Raw genomic sequence first — 22,270 nt, 5'->3', positions numbered from 1 at the left:
GGGGATGAGCTGGTGCGGTGGTGACGGCGAAGGGGATCTCCGGCGGCGTTCGGTGAAGACGAGGTCGAAGACGACGGAGTAGAGCGTGCGAGCGCTCGGGGCTCGGCTAGCTCAACGAAGTAGACGACGGCGGAGCTCGTGGACACGGCAGCGCTGTGACGCCCCGAGACCGATGCGCCAGGTGTCTTCCAGTTATTCACCATCGTTGCCATGTCATTCGCTTGCGTGTTGCATCTTGCCATGTCATCATCTGCATTGCATCTACATGTTTTCGAAAACTTGCATCCGTCCGGGTTTCCCAGTTCCGTCCGTTGTCCGTTCTGAGCCCAGACACACTTGCACGCGCCCGCGGCACGTCCGAAATATTATTTTATAAGTGGCCGGAAAATGTTCTCAGAATGGGTTGAAAGTTGGCGTGTGGTCTTATTATAGTGTATGTAGGCCGCCTGCCAAGTTTCATCGCTTTCGGAGTTCGTTTGACGCCCCAACGGATAACTATAGCGGCAATAGTAGCCGGTCTATCGTCGGACGTTTTCGGTCCCCGGAAACGGTTGCCAGGCTGCCTTCTTTCCTCTCCTCTCAGCCCAAGCCCCTCTACACAGCCCACCTAGTCCATCCACCTAACCCTCCTCTTCGCGTTTGGAGCCGTCCGATGCGATCGCACGATCCGGAAACCCCTCTTTGCACAGTGCACCGACCCCTCACGTGCGCGTCCGAAACTTCCCCGGACCCGACCCGGGCAGTCATAACCGTTGGATCCGGATCATCCCCAAACATCTACAAAATATCTCCGTTTTGTTTATTGGGCTACCTAATCTATTCATCTCGGACCGTCCGATTTTTATCGGAGGGACCAAATAGTCTAACATCTAATCCCCTGCCTATTTATAACCAGACCAAACCCTAGAATCTAGGATTATGTCCCATCCATCCCATCCCCACGCCGCCGCCACTCCTCTTATTTTCAGTGCTGAACCAACCAACCAGCCTCCTCCCCTCGATCTACGAGATCCACAGCTCCTCCGGCCCTGCAGCAACCTCGCCGGAGCACCGAATCAGGTCGTGCCTTCTTCCTTCCCTCTCATTCTCCTGTCTCCTCCCGTAGCTCTCACTCATGTTGTCTCTCTCTCCTTCTCTTTTCACTGCAGGATGCTCCCGCGCCATGGCATCATATGGAGCTCTGGAGCCGCCATGGCCGACACCTCCTAGGGTGCTCTTTGCAGCCTTCCGTCCATTCTGTCTCATGTCGGACCTCGCCGGACCACTTCATCCATGGCGCCGCCCTCGCCTCATCTCGATCCGGCGGATCCGAACACCAAGTCCCTGCCCTCCAGGAGCTCCTGCCGCGTCGCGTCGCCGCCATTGCCTGTTGTCGCGCCGCCGGCCACTTGTTCTACTCTACTCGGGATCGAGCAAGTCCAGTCGCCCGCCTCCTCTGCTTAGCGCGTTGACTGCGCCGCTATTGGCCTCGTCCTGGACCTCCTCTGCATTGACCCAAGTCAGGCGCCCGTATTGACCCCGCCTTCGGCCACGAATCCGGTGAGGACCGGCCGCCCTCGCCCAGAACCGGCTGCCTAGCTCGCCTGGTGCCATCCCGTTATGCAGTGCCCGCTGCCGAGTCCCCGCACCACCGCTCTTGGTCTGCCTCACGACCCCCTGCTAGTGCTCCTGCCTCATCTTCGCCTTCGTCTTTGACATCTCGGTCGGATCCGCCGCTGCAGCTGTTACCTGCTTCCCACCGATCCTCACTCCTGCTGCCATGCGGCCATGGCGCCACTAGAGGAGTGCTGCCTCCTCTGCTCCTCGAGGGAGTGCTGCCGCCTCGTGTTGACCAAACCGCACCAAGCCATGCACGCATCAGTTGCGTGGGCTTCATCACCCAGCCAGCTCCTGCACCGAATGGGCCAAGGCCCACTAGGTGAAGCCACACCCCCAGCGCCTCCTTTTTTTTTCTTTCTCTGTACTGTTTGGGCCAGCCAGTTTCGGCCCGTGATGGTTTTTTTGATCTGCGATTTTAGCAATTATCTAGAGAGCGCCAGTTTTACAGTTTGGTCCCTAAACTTCATGCATTTAATAACTTCTCAACCGTGCATCGGTTTAAAATAATTTATATATGAAAAATGCTTGGTTTTTCATCTAGTTACATAATATCTAATTTTCATCCATGTTTGGAATGTTTAAAATGATGTTTGCTTTAATTTGGTTAGATGCCATGCTAAAATGATTTAATTCATAACTAAATAACCGTAGCTCCAAACCTAATAAACTTTATATGTAAATGGGGTAGAAAAATGCCTAGTTTAACATGGTGTACTTACTTTGCATGTTTAACAACTCTAAAATTTGGTTTAGGGCAGAACAGTACCAAACCTAAAATATGCATATGGGGATTTACCGGAATTGTTGTTCGTTGTTTCCGGCCTCATTTAAACTTGCCTAGATAGGTAGTCTTGTTGTGCTTTACCCCTTGTCTTGTTAAACAACATTTATTATTGTTGGGTGCATAAACGAGATCGAATTAAATAACTAAATGTGGTGTTCCGTCAATATGCAACTCGTTGCATATTGAGCTCCACTTAACTTGTAGTGTTGTTTGTGCACTTTGCCATGCCATGCTTCATTAAACCGGACATGCATCATACTTGGTTGTGCATCATGCCATGCTTATGTGATGGTTGTTTACTATGTTGTTTGCTTCTTTCCGGTGTTGCTTCTTCGGGTTAGTTCCGATAATGTGGCATTTGTGAGGATCCGTTCGACTCCGTCCTTTTGTCTTCTTCACGGACTCGTTCTTCTTCCTTGCGGGATATCAGGCAAGATGACCATACCCTCGAAATCACATCTATCTTTTCTTGCTAGTTGCTCGCTCTATTGCTATGCCGCGATACCAACCACTTGCTTTATCATGCCTCCCGTATTGCCATGTCAAGCCTCTAACCCACCTTTCCTAGCAAACCGTTGTTTGGCTATGTTAACACTTGCTCAGCCCCTCTTATAGCGTTGCTAGTTGCAGGTGAATATGAAGTTTGTTCCATGTTTGGAACATGGATATGTTGGGATATCACAATATCTCTTATTTAATTTAATGCATCTATATACTTGGTAAAGGGTGGAAGGCTCGGCCTTATGCCTGGTGTTTTGTTCCACTCTTGCCGCCCTAGTTTCCGTCATACCAGTGTTATGTTCCTTGATTTTGCGTTCCTTACACGGTTCGGTGTTATGGGAACCCCTTGACAGTTCGCTTTGAATAAAACTCCTCTAGCAAGGCCCAACCTTAGTTTTACCATTTGCCTCACCACGACCTACCTTTTTCCTTGGGAGTCGCGCTCCCGAGGGTCATCTTTATTTTAACCCCCCCGGGTCAGTGCTTCTCTAGTGTTGGTCCAACCTGAGCGATGTCCGGCGCCCCCTGGGCAACCAGGGTCTATGCCAACCCGACGTCTTGCTCATCCGGTGTGCCCTGAGAACGAGATATGTGCAGCTCCTATCGGGATTTGTCGACACATTCTGATGGCTTTGCTGGTCTTTGTTTACCATTGTCAAAATGTCTTGTAACCGGGATTCCGAGTCTGATCGGGTCGTCCTGGGAGAAGGAATATCCTTCATTGACCGTGAGAGCTTGTGATGGGCTAAGTTGGGACACCCCTGCATGGTTTTGAACTTTTGAAAGCCGTGCCCGCGATTATGGGCAGATGGGAATTTGTTAATATCCGGTTGTAGAAAACTTGACACTTAACTTAATTAAAATGCATCAACCGCGTGTGTAGCCATGATGGTCTCTTTCCGGCGGAGTCCGGGAAGTGAACACGGTTCTTGTGTTATGCTTGAACGTAAGTAGTTTCAGGATCACTTCTTGATCACTTCTAGCTCACGACCGTGCATTGCTTCTCTTCTCACTCTTATTTGCATATGTTAGCCACCATATATGCTAGTGCTTGCTGCAGCTCCACCTCATAACCTTTTCCTACCCATAAGCTTAAATAGTCTTGATCTCGCGGGTGTGAGATTGCTGAGTCCTCGTGGCTCACAGATACTTCCAAACAGTTGCAGGTGCCATTGATACCAGTGCAGATGACGCAGCTGAGCTCAAGTGGGAGCTCGATGAAGATCGTGTTCGTTGTGTTGTTTCGCTTCCAGTTGATCAGTAGTGGAGCCCAGTCGGGGCGATCGGGGATCTTTTGCATTAGGGGTTGTCTTTCTTTATTTGGTTTCATAGTCGGTCCTTGATTGTATTCTGGATGATGTAATGCTATATTTATGTATTGTGTGACGTGGCGATTTTAAGCCAACTCTTTATCCCTTCTTATTCAGTACATGGGATGTGTAAAGATTACCCCTCTTGCGACATGCCTACTATGCGGTTATGCCTCTAAGTCATGCTCCGACACGTGGGAGATATAGCCGCATCGCGGGTGTTACAAGTTGGTAATCAGAGCCTTCCCCGACTTAGGAGCCCCCTGCCTGATCGAATCGCTGACATTGTTGAGTCTAGAAAAATGTTTTGAGTCTTATAGGATTATATATATCGGAGAGTAGGATTCTTTTTACTCCTCAGTCCCTTCATCGCTCTGGTGAGGCCTCCTGACGTAGAGTTTTGACTCTTCTCTTCTCAAATTTCACGATTTTTTTAGGATCACACGGGTATCTTGGAATCGTTCCGATGGTTTTGTGGCGAGAACATTGTTCTTGGTGCCTCCTGACATTTAGGGGTTGTGGCAGTGTCCCGGGGAGTTGAGCTCCGAGGTGTTGTCATCACAATTTTATCGTTGCAGTTCTGGAATACCTGAGTTCGCCGACATCGAAAATCTCCTTTATGCAGTTGTTGGTGAGATAACCTCGACGCCACCCAGTATTGGGGCGGGAGTTCGGGAGTATTGCCATAACTCGTATAACGGATGCTTTTCGAAGGTTGAGGTAAACGATTTCCGAAGGTTTATTGGTTATGTGTTGAAGGATGGATACAGCTGGATGTAGGATTTGCTAGTTTTGGGTGAGATATTATGCTTCCCCTGTATCCCCAACACCTGATTGCATAACCAGATAGTTTCGGGAGTTTATAAGTGGGAATTCAAGTAGCTCCTAGGATATCTTTCCGATAGATGCATGATATGAGATTGGGGTTCGACGTCTAGTGGTCCGCCTATCCACGCTTGGTTTTACAGTGGTCTCATTGTGTCTTAAAGAGTCCTTGGCTATGCTGACTCGGGGACGCTTCGTATGTCATGTGCACTGCCTTGTACATGATGGTGCTGTACGATCGAGCCCATGTGGGACCCACCACGAAAACTTCGGACGAAATCTCTATCCTATGTTTGTTCCAGCTTATTTTGCAAGCCAATCCTTTGTTTTGTTTTGAGTTGTGGTATTCCAGTTGCTTCAATGTCAAATGTGTTTTCATACCTTTCCTAAGCGATGCCCTCATATTTCTATGTGGATGTTAATCCTTCTTGATATTCAAGGTTGTCTTTTCAATTCTTTCAACCGGTGTGTTTTCTCTTCAAGTGGATCCGATCATTTCAACATCCGCAAGATCACCTCTCGGTTTTCCCAACGTTGTTCGTTTCATCCGTCCCCAAATTGCCTTTGTTTTTCCCACCCTCCCACCCTTTTTCTTTAAGGACTCGGATTTCTTAATCAACTATCCATCTTATTGATGGGAAGCCTCTTCATTCCTTTTCGTCAATGTTCTTATCCGGTGATTCTCAGGAAGATACTAAGGAAGCTACAAGTTCATTATTCTTCGTTCCCTTTTCTTCTTCAGTGGATTAAGTTCGAGCTTTGTCGATCATATCTTTTCCTCATTTCAAATGTTTACCCATACCGGTGCACCTCATAATAGCTCACTTCTTGTTATTCATTTGTTTCGGAGTGCCGAAGATATCTCAGAAGATTTGTGTCTCCATTATCAATTCGTTCAAGATATCTCGAGGTTGTTATCTCTGTTGAGCCATTTAATTCAACCGATGCATTATATCTTCCTAAGCAATTATTTTCAATGATGTTTCTTTTGAGTGGGCCCTAACCCACAGGTCTTTTCCCAGGATCTTACCTGACTCTTCTAATTTTTGCGGAGCTATTCTCAAATGCATTTCAAAGTTTGACGTAAGAATGAATTTGCATCAGCTAATTCCCTTCTCCAATATCGCTTTCAAGTTCTTTTCATCTTTGGCCCAACCTTTCCTCTTTTAATTATTCCGGAGTGTCTCAAAAACTCAAGGTGGTGTTTCTCATCGTCATTCTCAACATTTGAAGACCGAGGAAGATTTTCTCTTAAATCTTGCTCCATTCTCTTAAAGATTCATGATTCTAGCTTGATGCCATCCTCTCATATTTATTTCCGATTGGGAGAATTCTTTTCACCCATCCAGAGCAATTCAGGAGTCTTTTCAGTTTGTTTCTCCGGAGCACACCATCAAAGAATTATTCATTCCAGCTTTCAGCTCTCGTTTCTCTAAATATTACTGGTGCATCGATCAAATATCCTCTAATCAGTTCATAATCTCTTCGTTCTCTTGTATCTAAACTCTCTCAGGTATCTTCGTTCATTTGCTAATTCTTACCGGTGATTCATCCCTTTACTTCGTTCATTTTCAATTCTTATGGTGGTTCATTGAGTTTACGCTATATCTCTCTCAATCCTTTCTACCGGAATAAGTTGTATGCAATCCGTTGCTTGTCAGCAATTTAAATTGGAGAAGGATACGCATAACATAGTTCTTATTCTTGCTTCATCCTAATGATCGATTCATTCTTCCGGAGTTTGTTCATGATGAGTAAATTCTCGGTTCAAGTGCTTCATATTTTTCCTGGAGTTCCAAGATCTCTCAATTATTTCACTATGGAGATTCATTTAAATCATTGCAAGGATTCACCTTCTGTTTTCAACTTCTCTTTCCTTCTATCTTCCTTTTATTACCGGAGTTCTTCATGGAGGCTCTACATGGTGGTTTCTCAAGGATTTCTTCATTCTTCAATTGTCCTCAAGATTTTCTCTCGAAGCTAAGTTCCGCCAAGCTTACTCAAAATTAAACATGGTGCTCAACACATGTCTTGTTTTGAGGAGTTCAAACATTCTTCATCTTGCATTCCGAAGTGCATTTCTTCCTACCATATCTTTTGAGACGGTGTTATGTCATTCTTGTTAATTTCCCTTCGTGTTTCATGATTCATAGGTTGTCAAGAATGACATATTTTAAACCCATCATCTTCTCTTCGTTCATGAGATCCTTTGCAACCCATCTATCTCTTCTTTGGAGTTATCTTGGGTTATATTTCACCTAAAGTTTTCCCTAAGGATTGTTGCTATTTATGGTGCTTATAAATGACCCAAGTTCTTCATTTATCCTCCCGGGGATATAAGTTTCTCGTCTTCTCGTTGATATCAATCCGATCTATTGTTTCCGTTAGTGGCAGAATTTCACCTCATAGTTTTGGGATGTTTTCCATAAGCGCACTACAAGCTTATTATTTTCGTTGTTGGTTTTCCAACAACTCCGTGATAACCTTCTTGGAAGGGTGCTTCCCAAGCTCAATTGTGGCAGAAGCTGGCATTTTCTTCTCCATTCTTTCATTCCAATGATCTATCTTCTATTCTTTCTTCCAGAGGTTTTGTGATGTTGCTCTCTTCACTCATCATCTCGAATTGTGAGGATCATGTTCTTTCCTTTTTCTTATACATTTAACCGGAGTGTCGTGTTTTCATTCGAGCTCTCTCATCTTATCAAGTTTTTCCTCTCTTTTCAACCGGAGTGCTGTCTGAAGTTTTTCTTACCCCTTGTGCCATTCGTTCAATAGTTTTGGAGGCAGTGTGTTGTTGATTTCATCAAGTATCCTCTCATCTTGTCAAGTTCATGTTGAATTCCTCCCATTTACAGTCGGAGTGCTGTCCAAATTATATCATTCTTATTCCTTCTCTATCTTATTTTAACCGGAGTGTTGTCGTAATTGATCTTATCGTTCCTTGTACATCTCGTTTCTACCGGAGTGCTTGCATGTACTTCTTGTCCATTGCAACCCTTTTCTAATGTCTTTCAACCTACAAGGTTCTCGTGATGTTCCTTGTTGCTCTTTTACAACGGAGTGTTTTCAACTTCTTGCATCTCTGTTGTTTTCCTTCTTTCAATTTTGCCAACCTCTCAAGGTTCGTTGGTTTCACTTTTTTGTCAAAGAAGTAACTTTGTTTTACCTCTTCGTCTTCCGCTTTTCTCCAGTGCCATCCTAGATCTCGGGACGAGATCCTCTCGTAGTGGTGGAGTGTTATGACGCCCCGAGACCGATGCGCCAGGTGTCTTCCAGTTATTCGCCGTCATTGCCATGTCATTCCCTTGCGTCTCACATCTTGCCATGTCATCATCCGCATTGCATCTGCATGTTTTCGAAAACTTGCATCCGTCCGGGTTTCCCCAGTTCCGTTCGTTGTCCGTTCTGAGCTCAGACACACTTGCACGCGCCCGCGGCACGTCCGAAATATTATTTTATAAGTGGCCGGAAAATGTTTTCGGAATGGGTTGAAAGTTGGCGTGCGGTCTTATTATAGTGTAGGTAGGCCGCATGCCAAGTTTCATCGCTTTTGGAGTTCGTTTGACGCCCCAACGGATAACTATAGCGGCAATAGTAGCCGGTCTATCGTCGGACGTTTTCGGTCTCCGGAAATGGTTGCCGGGCTGCCGTCTTTCCTCTCCTCTCAGCCCAAGCCCCTCTACACAGCCCACCTAGTCCATCCACCTAACCCCCCTCTTCGCGTCCGGAGCCGTCCGATGCGATCGCACGGTCCGAAAACCCCTCTTTGCACAGTGCACCGACCCCTCACGTGCGCGTCCGAAACTTCCCCGGACCCGACCCGGGCAGTCGTCACAGTTGAATCCGGATCATTTCCAAACGTCTACAAAATATATTCGTTTTGTTTATTGGGCTACCTAACCTATTCATCTTGGACCGTCCGTTTTTTATCGGAGGGACCAAATAGTCTAACATCTAATCCCCTACCTATTTATAACCAGACCAAACCCTAGAATTAGGATTATGTCCCATCCATCCCATCCCCACGCCGCCGCCACTCCTCTTGTTTTCAGCGCCGAACCAACCAACCAACCTCCTATCTACGAGATCCACAGCTCCTCCAGCCCTGCAGCAACCTCGCCGGAGCACCGAATCAGGCCGTGCCTTCTTCCTTCCCTCTCGTTCTCCTGTCTCCTCCCGTAGCTCTCTCTCATGCCGTCTCTCTCTCTCCTTTTCTTTTCACTGCAGGAGGCTCCCGCGCCATGGCGTCATATGGAGCTCTGGAACCGCCATGGCCGACACCTCCCAGGGTGCTCCTTGCAGCCTTCCGTCCATTCCGTCTCGTGCCGGACCTCGCCAGACCACTTCATCCATGGCGCCGCCCTCGCCTCATCTCGATCCGGTGGATCCGAACGACAAGTCCCTGCCCTCCAGGAGCTCCTGCCGCGTCGCGTCGCCGCCATTGCCTGTTGCCGCGCCGCCGGCCACTTGTTCTGCTCTACTCGGGATCGAGCAAGTCCAGTCGCCCGCCTCCTCTGCTTAGCGCGTTGACTGCGTCGTTGTTGGCCTCGTCCTGGACCTCCTCTACATTGAACCCAAGCCAGGCGCCCATATTGACCCCGCCTTCGGCCACGAATCCGGTGAGGACCGGCCGCCCCTCGCCCAGAACTGGCCGCCTAGCTCGCCTGGTGCCGTCCCGCTGTGCAGTGCCCGCTGCCGAGTCCCCGCACCGCCGCTCTTGGTCTGCCTCACGACCCCCTGCTAGTGCTCCTGCCTCCTCTTCGCCTTCGTCTTTGACATCTCGGCCGGATCCGCCGCTGCCGCTGTTACCTGCTTCCCACCGATCCTCGCTCCTGCTGCCATGCGGCCATGGCGCCACTAGAGGAGTGCTGCCTCCTCTGCTCCTCGAGGGAGTGCTGCCGCCTCGCGTTGACCAAACCGCACCAGGCCGTGCACGCATCAGTTGCGTGGGCTTCATCACCCAGCCAGCTCCTGCACCGAATGGGCCAAGGCCCACTAGGTGAAGCCACACCCCCAGCGCCTCCTTTTTTTTTCTTTCTCTGTACTGTTTGGGCCAGCCAGTTTCGGCCCGTGATGGTTGTTTTTGATCTGCGATTTTAGCAATTATCTAGAGAGCTCCATTTTTACAGTTTGGTCCCTAAACTTCATGCATTTAATAACTTCTCAACCGTGCATCGGTTTAAAATAATTTATATATGAAAAATGCTTGGTTTTTCATCTAGTTACATAATATCTAATTTTCATCCATGTTTGGAATGTTTAAAATGATGTTTGCTTTAATTTGGTTAGATGCCATGCTAAAATGATTTAATTCATACCTAAATAACCGTAGCTCCAAACCTAATAAACTTTATATGTAAATGGGGTAGAAAAATGCCTAGTTTAACATGGTGTACTTACCTTGCATGTTTAACAACTCTAAAATTTGGTTTAGGGCAGAACAGTACCAAACCTAAAATATGCATATGGGGATTTACCGGAATTGTTGTTCGTTGTTTCCGGCCTCATTTAAACTTGCCTAGATAGGTAGTCTTGTTGTACTTTACCCCTTGTCTTGTTAAACAACATTTATTATTGTTGGGTGCATAAACGAGATCGAATTAAATAACTAAATGTGGTGTTCCGTCAATATGCAACTCGTTGCATATTGAGCTCCACTTAACTTGTAGTGTTGTTTGTGCACTTTGCCATGCCATGCTTCATTAAACCGGACATGCATCATACTTGGTTGTGCATCATGCCATGCTTATGTGATGGTTGTTTACTATGTTGTTTGCTTCTTTCCGGTGTTGCTTCTTCGGGTTAGTTCCGATAATGTCGCGTTTGTGAGGATCCGTTCGACTACGTCCTTTTGTCTTCTTCACGGACTCGTTCTTTTTCCTTGCGGGATCTCAGGCAAGATGACCATACCCTCAAAATCACTTCTATCTTTGCTTGCTAGTTGCTCGCTCTATTGCTATGTCGCGATACCTACCACTTGCTTTATCATGCCTCCCATATTGCCATGTCAAGCCTCTAACCCACCTTTCCTAGCAAACCGTTGTTTGACTATGTTACCGCTTGCTCAGCCCCTCTTATAGCGTTGCTAGTTGCGGGTGAAGATGAAGTTTGTTCCATGTTTGGAACATGGATATGTTGGGATATCACAATATGTCTTATTTAATTCAATGCATCTATATACTTGGTAAAGGGTGGAAGGCTCGGCCTTATGCCTGGTGTTTTGTTCCACTCTTGCCGCCCTAGTTTCCGTCATACCAGTGTTATGTTCCTTGATTTTGCGTTCCTTACGCGGTTCGGTGTTATGGGAACCCCTTGACAGTTCGCTTTGAATAAAACTCCTTCAGCAAGGCCCAACCTTGGTTTTACCATTTGCCTCACCACGACCTACCCTTTCCCTTGGGAGTCACACTCCTGAGGGTCAAATTTATTTTAACCCCCCCCCCCCCCCCCGGGCCACTGCTTCTCTAAGTGTTGGTCCAACCTGACCGATGTCCGGCGCCCCCTGGGCAATCAGGGTCTATGCCAACCCGACGTATTTCTCATCCGGTGTGCCCTGAGAACGAGATATGTGCAGCTCCTATAGGGATTTGTCGGCACATTCGGGTGGCTTTGCTAGTCTTGTTTTACCATTGTCGAAATGTCTTGTAACCGGGATTTCGAGTCTGATCGGGTCATCCTGGGAGAAGGAATATCCTTCGTTGACCGTGAGAGCTTGTGATGGGCTAAGTTGGGACACCCCTGCAGGGTTTTGAACTTTCGAAAGCCATGCCCGCGGTTATGGGCAGATGGGAATTTGTTAATATCCGGTTGTAGAAAACTTGACACTTAACTTAATTAAAATGCATCAACCGTGTGTGTAGCCGTGATGGTCTCTTTCCGGCGGAGTCCGGGAAGTGAACACGGTTCTTGTGTTATGCTTGAACGTAAGTAGTTTCAGGATCACTTCTTGATCACTTCAAGTTCATGACCGTGCATTACTTCTCTTCTCGCTCTTATTTGCGTATGTTAGCCACCATATATGCTAGTGCTTGCTGTAGCTCCACCTCATAACCTTTTCCTACCCATAAGGTTAAATAGTCTTGATCTCGTGGGTGTGAGATTTCTGAGTCCTCGTGGCTCACAGATACTTCCAAACAGTTGCAGGTGCCGTTGATACCAGTGCAGATGACGCAGCTGAGCTCAAGTGGGAGCTTGATGAAGATCATGTTCGTTGTGTTGTTTCGTTTCCAGTTCATCAGTAGTGGAGCCCAGTCGGGGCAATCGGGGATCTTTTGCATTAGGGGTTGTCTTTCTTTATTTGGTTCCGTAGTCGGACCTTGATTGTATTCTAGATGATGTAATGCTATATTTATGTATTGTGTGAAGTGGTGATTGTAAGCCAACTCTTTATCCCTTCTTATTCATTACATGGGATGTGTAAAGATTACCCCTCTTGCGACATGCCTACTATACGGTTATGCCTCTAAGTCATGCTCCGACACGTGGGCGATATAGCCGCATCGTGGGTCTTACAAGCGCGGCGCGGGGACGACGGTGGACGCGAGTTTCACGGTGGCGCGGGCGCGACATCGTCGGCCATGGCGAGGAGAGGGCGAGAGAGAGGAGCAGGGGAGAGTGAGGTGTCGGGGTGGTCGAGCGGGCGACGTGGAGGCCGACCAGCACGTTCAGGGGCGAAGCGGCAAGCAGGTGGCGTCGTGGCGAGCTCGGGCGCACCGGCGTCACCTCCTGCCTGCCTGCCTCACGGGAGGAAGCAGCTGGCTGGCATGGGCCAGCACAGTGCTGGGCCGGCAGGTGGGCCTGCTAGGTAAGTGGCCTCTGGCCTTTCTCTCTCTCTTTTATTTAATTCTGTTTTGTTTTATTTTCTGCAAGTTTGTGGCATTTCTAAAAATAGCTAGGCACTTTCAAAAATCACCAAACTTCTCATGGCCCCTGTTTGGAATAAATCCAACATGGAACATTTTAGTTTAGGATTATTTGAGCATTTAAAATATTTATTAGCATTTAAATGCCAATTCAAATAACTAATGATTTAATCCAGTGACCTTAGGATGACCTAGAAAATTGTGCACCATTTTTGTCAGAGGTTTAGGACCAACGCAAAGATGATGAACATTTTAGAAGGGCATTTCAGGTTTACTGAAAATATTTTTAGTAAACCCTAGTTGGTTTCAGGGGCTGCTGGGGGTTCTGTCATCCCCATTTCCAAGATTCTGATAAATTAAACATGATGCAAGCACTCTAATTCACGAACTAGCTAGGGTGTGACAACTCACCCCCACTCAAAAGAATCTCGTCCCAAGATTTAGGGTCCGTCGAAGAAGGTGGGGTACTCAAGTCGAAGACGATCCTCCCTTTCCCAAGTGGCTTGTTTCTCGGAATGATGTGACCATTGAACCTTGAAAAACTTAATGTTGTGGCGTCGAGTGGTACGCTCGGCTTGATCAAGGATACGAACGGGATATTCCCGGTATGTGAGATTGTCTTGGAGATCAAGCGTTTCGTGGTCCACTCCACGGATAGGATCCGAGAAGCAACGCCTGAGTTGAGAAACGTGGAAGACATCATGAACTCTAGAAATATGCGGAGGTAATTCCAATTGGTAGGCAACTTCTCCTCGTTTGGCAAGAATGCGAAAGGGACCAATGTAACGAGGAGCCAATTTGCCTTTGATACCGAATCGATGGGTTCCCTTCAGAGGAGTAACCCGAAGGTAAGCCTTCTCGTCGACTTCAGAAATCATGGCCTTATGTTTACGATCATATTGGCTCTTTTGATGGGACTGGGCTGTTTTCAACTTTTCACAAACAATGCGAACTTGCTCTTCTGCTTCCTGGATCATATCCAGGCCAAAGAATTGTCTTTCCCCGGTTTCTGACTAGTTAAGAGGCCTTTGACACCTTCGTCCATAGAGAACTTCAAAGGGAGCTTTGCCCAAGCTAGATTGATAGCTATTGTTGTAAGCAAATTCGGCAAATGGAAGGCATTTCTCCCAATCCAATCTGAATGAGATAACAGAAGCTTGGAGCATATATTCCAGAATTTGATTGACGCGCTCTACTTGCCCACTTGATTGAGGGTGGAAAGCAGTGCAAAAGGAGAGACGATTCCCCATAGCATTTTGGAAACTTTCCCAAAATCGAGAGGTGAAGAGACACTATCCGAGAGATATACAGGTCTGCTAGCTGGCTAGCGGTTATACTCTCCCAAACAGGTAGGAAGTGGGCTACTTTAGAAAGACGATCGATGACAACGAAAATAGCATTATTCCCTTTCTTGGTCCTGGGAAACCCGGTAATGAAGTCCATACCGATTATATCCCATTTCCATTTAGGAATAGCTAAAGGTTGAAGGGTGCTAGCAGGCTATTGATGCTCTGCTTTAACACGACGATAGACATCGCAATTTGCAATATATTGAGCGATTTCTCTCTTCATCCTAGTCCACCAAAACCTCTGGCGTAGGTCTTGATACATTTTAGTACTACCGGGATGAATGGTGAGAGGAGAATCATGAGCTTCCTTAAGGATCAGTTACCGTAGTTGTTGTTTCTTGGGATCGACTAGGAGGTTCTCAAAGAAGACAACACCTTGATCGTTAACAGAGAAACATTTAGCAGCTCCACTAGCAATGTTCTCCTTGATCCGAGATATCCCCTTGTCATACCGTTGGGCGGTTATGATCTGATCCATAAGGGTCGGTTTCGCCACCATGGTAGATAGGAATCCTTGAGGAACAATGTGAAGATTAAGCTTCTGAAATTCCTCATGGAGAAGTGGTTGACCTTGTTGTAACATCAGGTTGTTACAATAGGATTTACGACTTAGTGCATCAGCCATAACATTGGCTTTTCCCGGGGTGTAAGTTATCCCTAAGTCGTAATCTGAGATCAACTCGACCCAACATCTTTGCCTGAGATTCAAATCCGGTTGGGTGAAAATATATTTTAGACTTTGGTGATCGGTGAAGATCTCGCAATGATTACCGAGAAGGTAATGTCACCAGGTTTTAAGTGCATGGACTACAGCTGCAAGCTCTAGATCATGTGTGGGATAGTTTTCCTCATGTGGGTGTAACTGCCATGAAGCATAGGCAATTACATGACGATCTTGCATGAGTATGCAACCTAGTCCTTGTCGTGAGGCGTCGCAATAGATAATAAAGTCCTTGGAGAAATCTGGTGGTACCAGTACGGGAGCAGATGTCAGGCGTCTTTTCAGTTTTTGAAAGCTAAACTCGCACTGTGGGGTCCACTCAAACTTTTTATCTTTCTTGAGGAGTTCAGTTAGAGGTTTAGCAACCTTGGAGAAATTCTCGACGAAGCGGCGATAGTAGCTCACTAAGCCAAGGAAACTCCGAACTTGCTTGACCGTTGCAGGTGGAGTCCAATTAAGGACAGCTTGAACTCGCTCAGGATTTACAGAAATACCCTTACCAGAGATTACATGGCCTAGGTAGGTCACTTCTGGTAACCAAAATTCACATTTAGAGAATTTGGCATATAGGCGATGCTCTCGAAATTTCGTCAATACTAGCCTTAGATGCTCGGCATGATCTTCCTCATTCTTGGAGTAGATGAGTATATTATCGAGGTATACCACAATGAATTTATCCAAATACTCCATGAAGATCGAGTTCATTAACCGAGAGAAAGTGGCTGAGGCATTGGTTAAACCGAAGGACCTGACGGTGTACTCGTATTGGCCATAACGAGTAAGAAAGGCCGTTTTGGGAATGTCCCCGTTTTTGATTTTGATTTAATGGTAGCCCAACCTCAAATCCATTTTGGAGAAGACTGAGGATCCAGCGAGCTGATCATACAGATCGTTGATCCTGGGGAGCGGATACTTGTTCTTTATGGTAACCAAGTTGACGGGTCGATAATCTACAACCATCTGATCCATACCATCCTTCTTCTTGACGAAGAGGACGGGGCAAGCCCATGGAGAAGAACTAGGATGGATGAAACCCTTTTTCAAGGACTCATCGAGTTGTTTCTTAAGTTCAGCTAGTTCTAGGGGTGCCATCCTATAGGGTCTTCTAGAGATTGGAACGGTTCCTGGTACAAGGTCTATCACGATCTCGACATCCCTGTTAGGAGGAACACCTGACAATTCTTCTAGAAAGACATCTGGGAAGTCATGGACTACCGGAATATCTTCAAGGTCTAGAAGAGGGTTGGCATTTAGGGAGTAGGGCTGTCGCTTGGCCACTCGGGTTAAGACATTGACTGTCTTGCCCGATGGGTGAGTAAGTTGAATAGTTCTAGTGGCACAATCAATCTTAGCATAATGGGCTGACATCCAGTCCATGCCTAAGATGATATTTATGTCCGAGGACTTGAGAGCTATTAAGCATGCAAGGAAGACAAGTCTATCGACAAGAATTTCATTCCCATGGCTTACTCTAGAAGTTTGCCATCTAGAGCCAGGGGTTTGAATTTCCATGGTGGTGGGCATGTCACAGAATGTCGTGTTATCCAATCGAGCATAGCTCTCAGATATGAATGAATGAGATGCTCCAGTATCGAAAAGAACAAATGCCGGATGGCAGTTAACAAGAAGCGTACCAAGAACGGCGTTAGGATCATCATGAGCCTCCTCTGCTGAGACATAGTTAACATGGCCACGTGTAGTGGTGATTGGCTTGGCATAATACACCTTTCCCACTGGCTTACCATGGCCAACGGACTTTCCAGACTGGTTGGGGTTGTTGTTCTGGGGACACTCTCGACTGTAGTGACCCGGCTCTCCGCACTTGAAGCATGTCACCGTGTTGGTGCGTGGAGCAGCATTGGCGGACGGTCCATCATAAGCCTTAGGCGGTGTATACTGCTGGGTTGGGCGAGGCGCCTCATAGGATGGCCTCGGAGTGAACCTGGGTGGCAGAGCTGTGTTTGGAATCCACACTCGGCGCTTCTGAGAACCAGAGTCGGATGAAGAACCAAAATCACGGGAATGCTTACGTGTAGCTTCAAAGTCAGTCTGACCGGTCTCAACACTAATGGCTTTGTTCACAAGCTTCTGGAAGGAGGTGCACTCATGCAAATGGAGGTCATGGCGAAGATCGGGGTTAAGTCCCTTCCGGAACTTCGCCTGCTTCTTGGCCTCAGTGAACACTTCCTCAGGTGCATAACGTGCCATATTTCCAAACTCACGGCTGTAGGCATCCACTGTCAGTCTGCCTTGGGTGAAGTTGCAGAATTCCTCTCTCTTGCGATCCATAAGACCCTCTGAAATGTGGTGTTCATGGAAAGCCGCGCTGAATTCTTCCCAAGTGGTAACCTGGACGGCTGGGCGCATAGCCTCATAGTTTTCCCACCAAAAGCTAGCAGGGCCCTCAAGGCGATAAGCAGCGTAAGGGACTTTGTCAACCTTGGCTACGCGTGCAGAACGTAGCTTATGGGTAATGCTGCGAAGCCAATCATCCACATCGAGAGGCTCGACAGAACGATGGAAAGTTGGTGGGGTCAGCTTGATGAAATCATTGAGAGATGCCAAGGCGTTCCTCTGGGAACGTGCAGTATTCTGCTTGATGTGTTCTAACAACCGGTTGGTCTTGCGTTTATTCCTTTCTGCCTCCAACATGACTTCAACCAAGGAAGGTGGATGGGGCAGACTCCCATCCCTAGCTCCACTGGCTTCACCCTGCTCCTGAACAGCAGGGGTGCTTCGGGTGTTCACCATCCTAGGAAAACAAAACAACGGTTTAGACAAGGATGGCAAAACCGTGGCATAAGAATGCAGAATGTAATGGATGACACAGAATGTAGAGATGTTCCTCCGTACGACATGGTAATACAGAAACTTCCATACATATACCATCGGTCATACACACCATACATAGTTTAGTACAAGCCCGGGCTGAAGTACAACTACAGTGAAGAACATTACATCTCATCAGAGGCATTCCAAGCTCCTATACATTATTTTTCTACACCTCCAGAATTCAGTACACACTAAGTCATATTCCACCAGACGCGCACGACTGTGGAAATACAACTGATACAATACTAGTGAAGCTACTACCAACTCAGATGTCTCCGTAGTAATCTTCATAGAGATTACCACCATGTCCTGGGAGCTGAACATGATCATCTGGAAACAGTCGGTCCTGTGGAGCTTGCGGTCCATAAGGACTCGGATGTGGCCTTGGTCCAACAAACGGTGGCAGACGAGGTCCACGGGGAGGGGTGATGCCTCCTACATCACGCCAGTTCATACGATCCGACAGACCAGATCGCACGGGGTACAAATCCCTCATGTCCATATACCCAGCCTGCACGGCAGGTGCAAACCATGTCAGAGTGGCCCAGTGATCAGATCGACTATTGAAAAGCTCCATTTGCAAAGCACGATTCTCATGGTCCTTGTCCTCAAGCATCTCTGATGTGGTGTGGAGTAGTGAATCCTCATGGGAGGAGTCAGTGTAGAGAGCCTGGTAGTAACCTTCTGCCCTAGGGAGTGATGCTGGCATATAGGGGAACTCAATGTTCCGAAGCAAAGGAAGTCTAGCTCGCATGATGGTCATCATCGAGTAAGCAGCGTCCTGTACGGACATCTGGATGGTAACCCCAAGTCCATATGAGCAATGGAGGGGTTCAGTAGCTCCAGGATATGAAGGGTATATCCTGACTGTGCAAAGGTATTGGCTCTGGTTGAAATCTCGATATTGCTCCTTAATGGTAAATTCACGATACCATCGATAGCCTGCCTCGGTCATCACACGGACTAGCATGGCCATGTGACCAGGTACATCGAGGCATCGAGTCAAATGAACCACTTGATTCTGGGTGCGGGTGGCCATCTGAAAGCACGAAATAATGCAAAGGCATTATAATTTTCTAGGAGAAATCGGACAGCATAACGGCTGTAAATGCTCAGAAAAAGATTTGAGACATTCACAACTATTGGCAAAACCACTCAACAACATCATATCAAGGTTCTGGTTCAACTGACAACATACTAAAAATAGTAGAAACTGAACTAAGGCCTGGAACCAACAACCCTAAGATTCTACGGATTAGTAACACGTGAACCTGATAGAAGATGAGATCCTAGTCCTTAACCCACGTAGAAAGGGAAGAGGATGACTCAGATCAGAGGGCATAAGGTAAATGAGTAAAAGAGCCTTACGCTCCCTCCCACAATCAATTCCCCTACATATAACTAAAGCATTTCTAGACTCGACATCGACCAGTTTGGCTTAACGAACCTACAGGCAGTTCGGCTCTGATGCCAACGCTGTCAGGACCCCGATTCTAAGTCACACTGATCTAGCCTGTAACACCTCATATCACTTCGTAGCCTCACGCACGGTATTCCCATGGGTGTCGCCTTACCATGGCCCGGGACCGTTTGCGCCTTTTGGCTCACGTATATGATAGTGTCGCTAGCATCCATATGACAGAGAACCCGGGCCGACATGACTAGTCGTGAACCCAAAGTGGCACTAACTTACAGGGACAGGCATACATGAATCAACCTCGAGCATGTCGGTCAACAACGTATGAATCCAGGCTGTAGCAACTGGGCTAACAGGACTCTGGGAACCCGGGCTGTAGCAGGCTAATAGGACTCCGGATGTCTCCGCGTGACATTTCCCCGAAGAGACAGACACAGGAACAAAGTGAATCACATGCCGGCCAGTCTAAGTGTTCCGGAGCAGTAGTGCTGGGCTAGCAGGACTCCGGTAAACCGGGCTGTAGCGGACTACCAAGGCTCAGTGGAAGCACCAGACTACATTTCCCCATAAGAGAGGCTACCAAGGATAAACAACTAGATTGTCGAATATACCAAGCATTTCAAACATACACACAATATGCTCGATATGTGTAAATACAACATGGCATCACAACAAAACTCTACAACTCAATGTACTTTATTTAGAAGGCTCCAGAGAGCCATACATAATATGTTCATACAAGTAGGGGTCAGACGACCCGACACTCAAGTCATGCAAACATACAAGCACATGCGGAAGCAAACTTGTCTGAGTACAGACAACTAGAAAGCAAGAAGGCTTGACGAAGCATGTATATCTACAAGGCCCTTCACGGCTCGGGATCACCACCTCGGTGGCAAGTCACTCGTCAATGTCGAGATCTACATAGAACCCATCGGAGGGGGCGGTGTTCTCTTCTGCAACAGTAATTAAGCAAACATGAGTACAAAGGTACTCAGCAAGTTTTACAATAGATCCTACTATACATGCAACATTCTCAAGAAGGATAGTGGGGTTATTGCAGCAAGCTAGCTTTGACTCTTGGCTAAGCTATCCTACAAGATAGCAACATGTAAATGTTTTGCGCACACAAGTCCACTACTCACCACAACAATACACTACCGAGGATCCTCCTCCGTCATCCTACGGAAGGGCCATCCACGATACTCACACTTGTCTTGAGGCTTTTAGGAGTATCCATTTACTTGTCTATGAACTGTATAGGCAACCAAGTAGTCCTTTACCGCGGACGCGGTTATTCGAATAGATGATGTTAACCCTGCAGGGGTGTACCTCTTCATACACGCTCTCACCACTTATCGTCGTTTACACGACATGTACTCGACAACCTTCAAGCGGAAGCCCAACGAGGGTGTCCGCCATGGCCTACCTAAACACTCAAGTCTCTAGTCCAGGTTTATCGCTTGTCCAGGTTCCATCCGTAGGGAGTCCAGCCGAGGTCTCTACATACGGCCCCGAACGATGTTTACAGGGTTCCGAGACACCAAACGGGCGCCCGGCATACCCGGCCACGGTGTATCTACCGCATCATAGCCCACCCCTAGGGTCAGCGCTACGCACGGCCGCAAACACATATCCTATAAACACCAAAAACTAGTTGCAACTCCTGGACAGAGGACTAGGGTGGTTAAGAAGCCGAGAGGGTCCATTGGTTTCGGGCCCAATGCATGGTAGTAGCTGGTTCTTAAATCACACATACAGATCTCAGTGCTTAAGGACGGTTCCAATGAAACAACCCACCATGTACTCCTACATGGCCTCTCATCGATACCTTTACCAAATCGTGTTCAACACATCACTCACATTACCAACATATTCATTTCACTCTAGCCCATCATCCAGATGAACCAAACCTGACACGACTCTAAGCATAGCAGGCATAGCAAGGTAGGCAACACAGACATGGCTCGATCAACTCCTACACATGCTAGTGGGTTTCATCTAGTTGTTGTGGCAATGAGAGATCATGCAGAGGAAAAGGGTTCAACTACCGCAGCACACAGCAATTTGAAACGTTGTTGTCTTAAATGCAGTAAATGAGAGCAGGAGCGAGAACATGTGATTGTATCGATATGATCAATGGGGCTGCTTGCGTGATGGAGTGGTAGTAGGATACTGCCCTTCAGTCGGATATTCATAGGTATCTTCGGAGGTAGAACCTACCACGAAAGACACAATGTAACACAATCATCACATGGTAATATGCAACAATATGATGCATGCTATGACATGGCAATATGGGTGTGTTTTGGCTAATGCATTGTAAAACAGGTTGGTTTGAGTCCATTTGAATCAAAGATTCAAATAAAAGCTCATGATATGAAGTTATATTAGTGCATTAGCTTGTTTCACTTAAACAGCAAGGTTAAAGTGTTCTGAGATGCATGAAACCATTACAGATGGAAAGATTGGATTTTCCTGATCAATTTTCATATATAAATCTTTGCATTTGGAGCTACAGAGTAATTTCTACAAAGTTTTGAAGTTTAGAACATTTTCTGGAATTTCCTGTATAAGAATAAATCCAGTAAATGATTTACTGCGTCAGCATTGCGTTAGGGTGACGTCAGCAGTCAACGGGGACGGTCTAGGTCAAACCTGACCGGTGGGTCCCGTGTGTCAGTGTCATTAGTTTAACTAATTTTTAGTTAGTCCTAATCCTAACTTAATTAGGAAGCGGGTACCACTTGTCATAGACCCAGGGGGTCAAACTGGGCCCACCCAGAGTCAAACTCGGTCAGCGGGGTCAAACTCGCCGGCGTTTAGCCGCCGGGGAGGCCAAATGCGGCGGGGCAGTGCGGGATTCGTGCTCCGGTGACCAAAACGATGGCGGAGCACATCTACGTGATGCGGGCAGTGAGCCGCGTCCAGTGGTGGCAGTGGGTGGAGCTGGGGTGGCCGGAAACGTCGCCGGCGACGAGTTTCGCGGCGGCCGGAGCTCGGACGAGCTCGAACTCGTCGCTAGGAGGCATGGCAAGGTGCGTGGAGCAGTGCTACAGGCTCCTGCGAG

General features: G+C 47.2%; 1 long non-coding RNA gene across 2 annotated transcripts; it reads left to right on the top strand.

Annotated features, from left to right (window-relative positions):
* The first annotated feature begins 924 nt into the window (after positions 1-924).
* On the top strand, positions 925-4,296 carry LOC147965774 (uncharacterized). 2 transcript variants are annotated; one of them, XR_015608564.1, is made up of 3 exons: positions 925-1,059; positions 1,149-1,918; positions 2,725-4,296. It is a non-coding gene; the product is annotated as an uncharacterized LOC147965774 (long non-coding RNA). The 2 variants fall into 2 exon arrangements; XR_015608563.1 differs by having other exon boundaries at positions 1,149-4,296.
* Positions 4,297-22,270: the final 17,974 nt, after the last annotated feature.

This window comes from Triticum urartu, chromosome 6A, assembly GCF_056163025.1.
Source record: "Triticum urartu cultivar PI428250 chromosome 6A, HENAU_Tu73, whole genome shotgun sequence".
Taxonomy (NCBI): domain Eukaryota; kingdom Viridiplantae; phylum Streptophyta; class Magnoliopsida; order Poales; family Poaceae; genus Triticum; species Triticum urartu.
The sequence above is the reverse complement of the archived record's forward strand: the minus strand, read 5'-3'. Positions and strand labels throughout refer to the sequence as shown.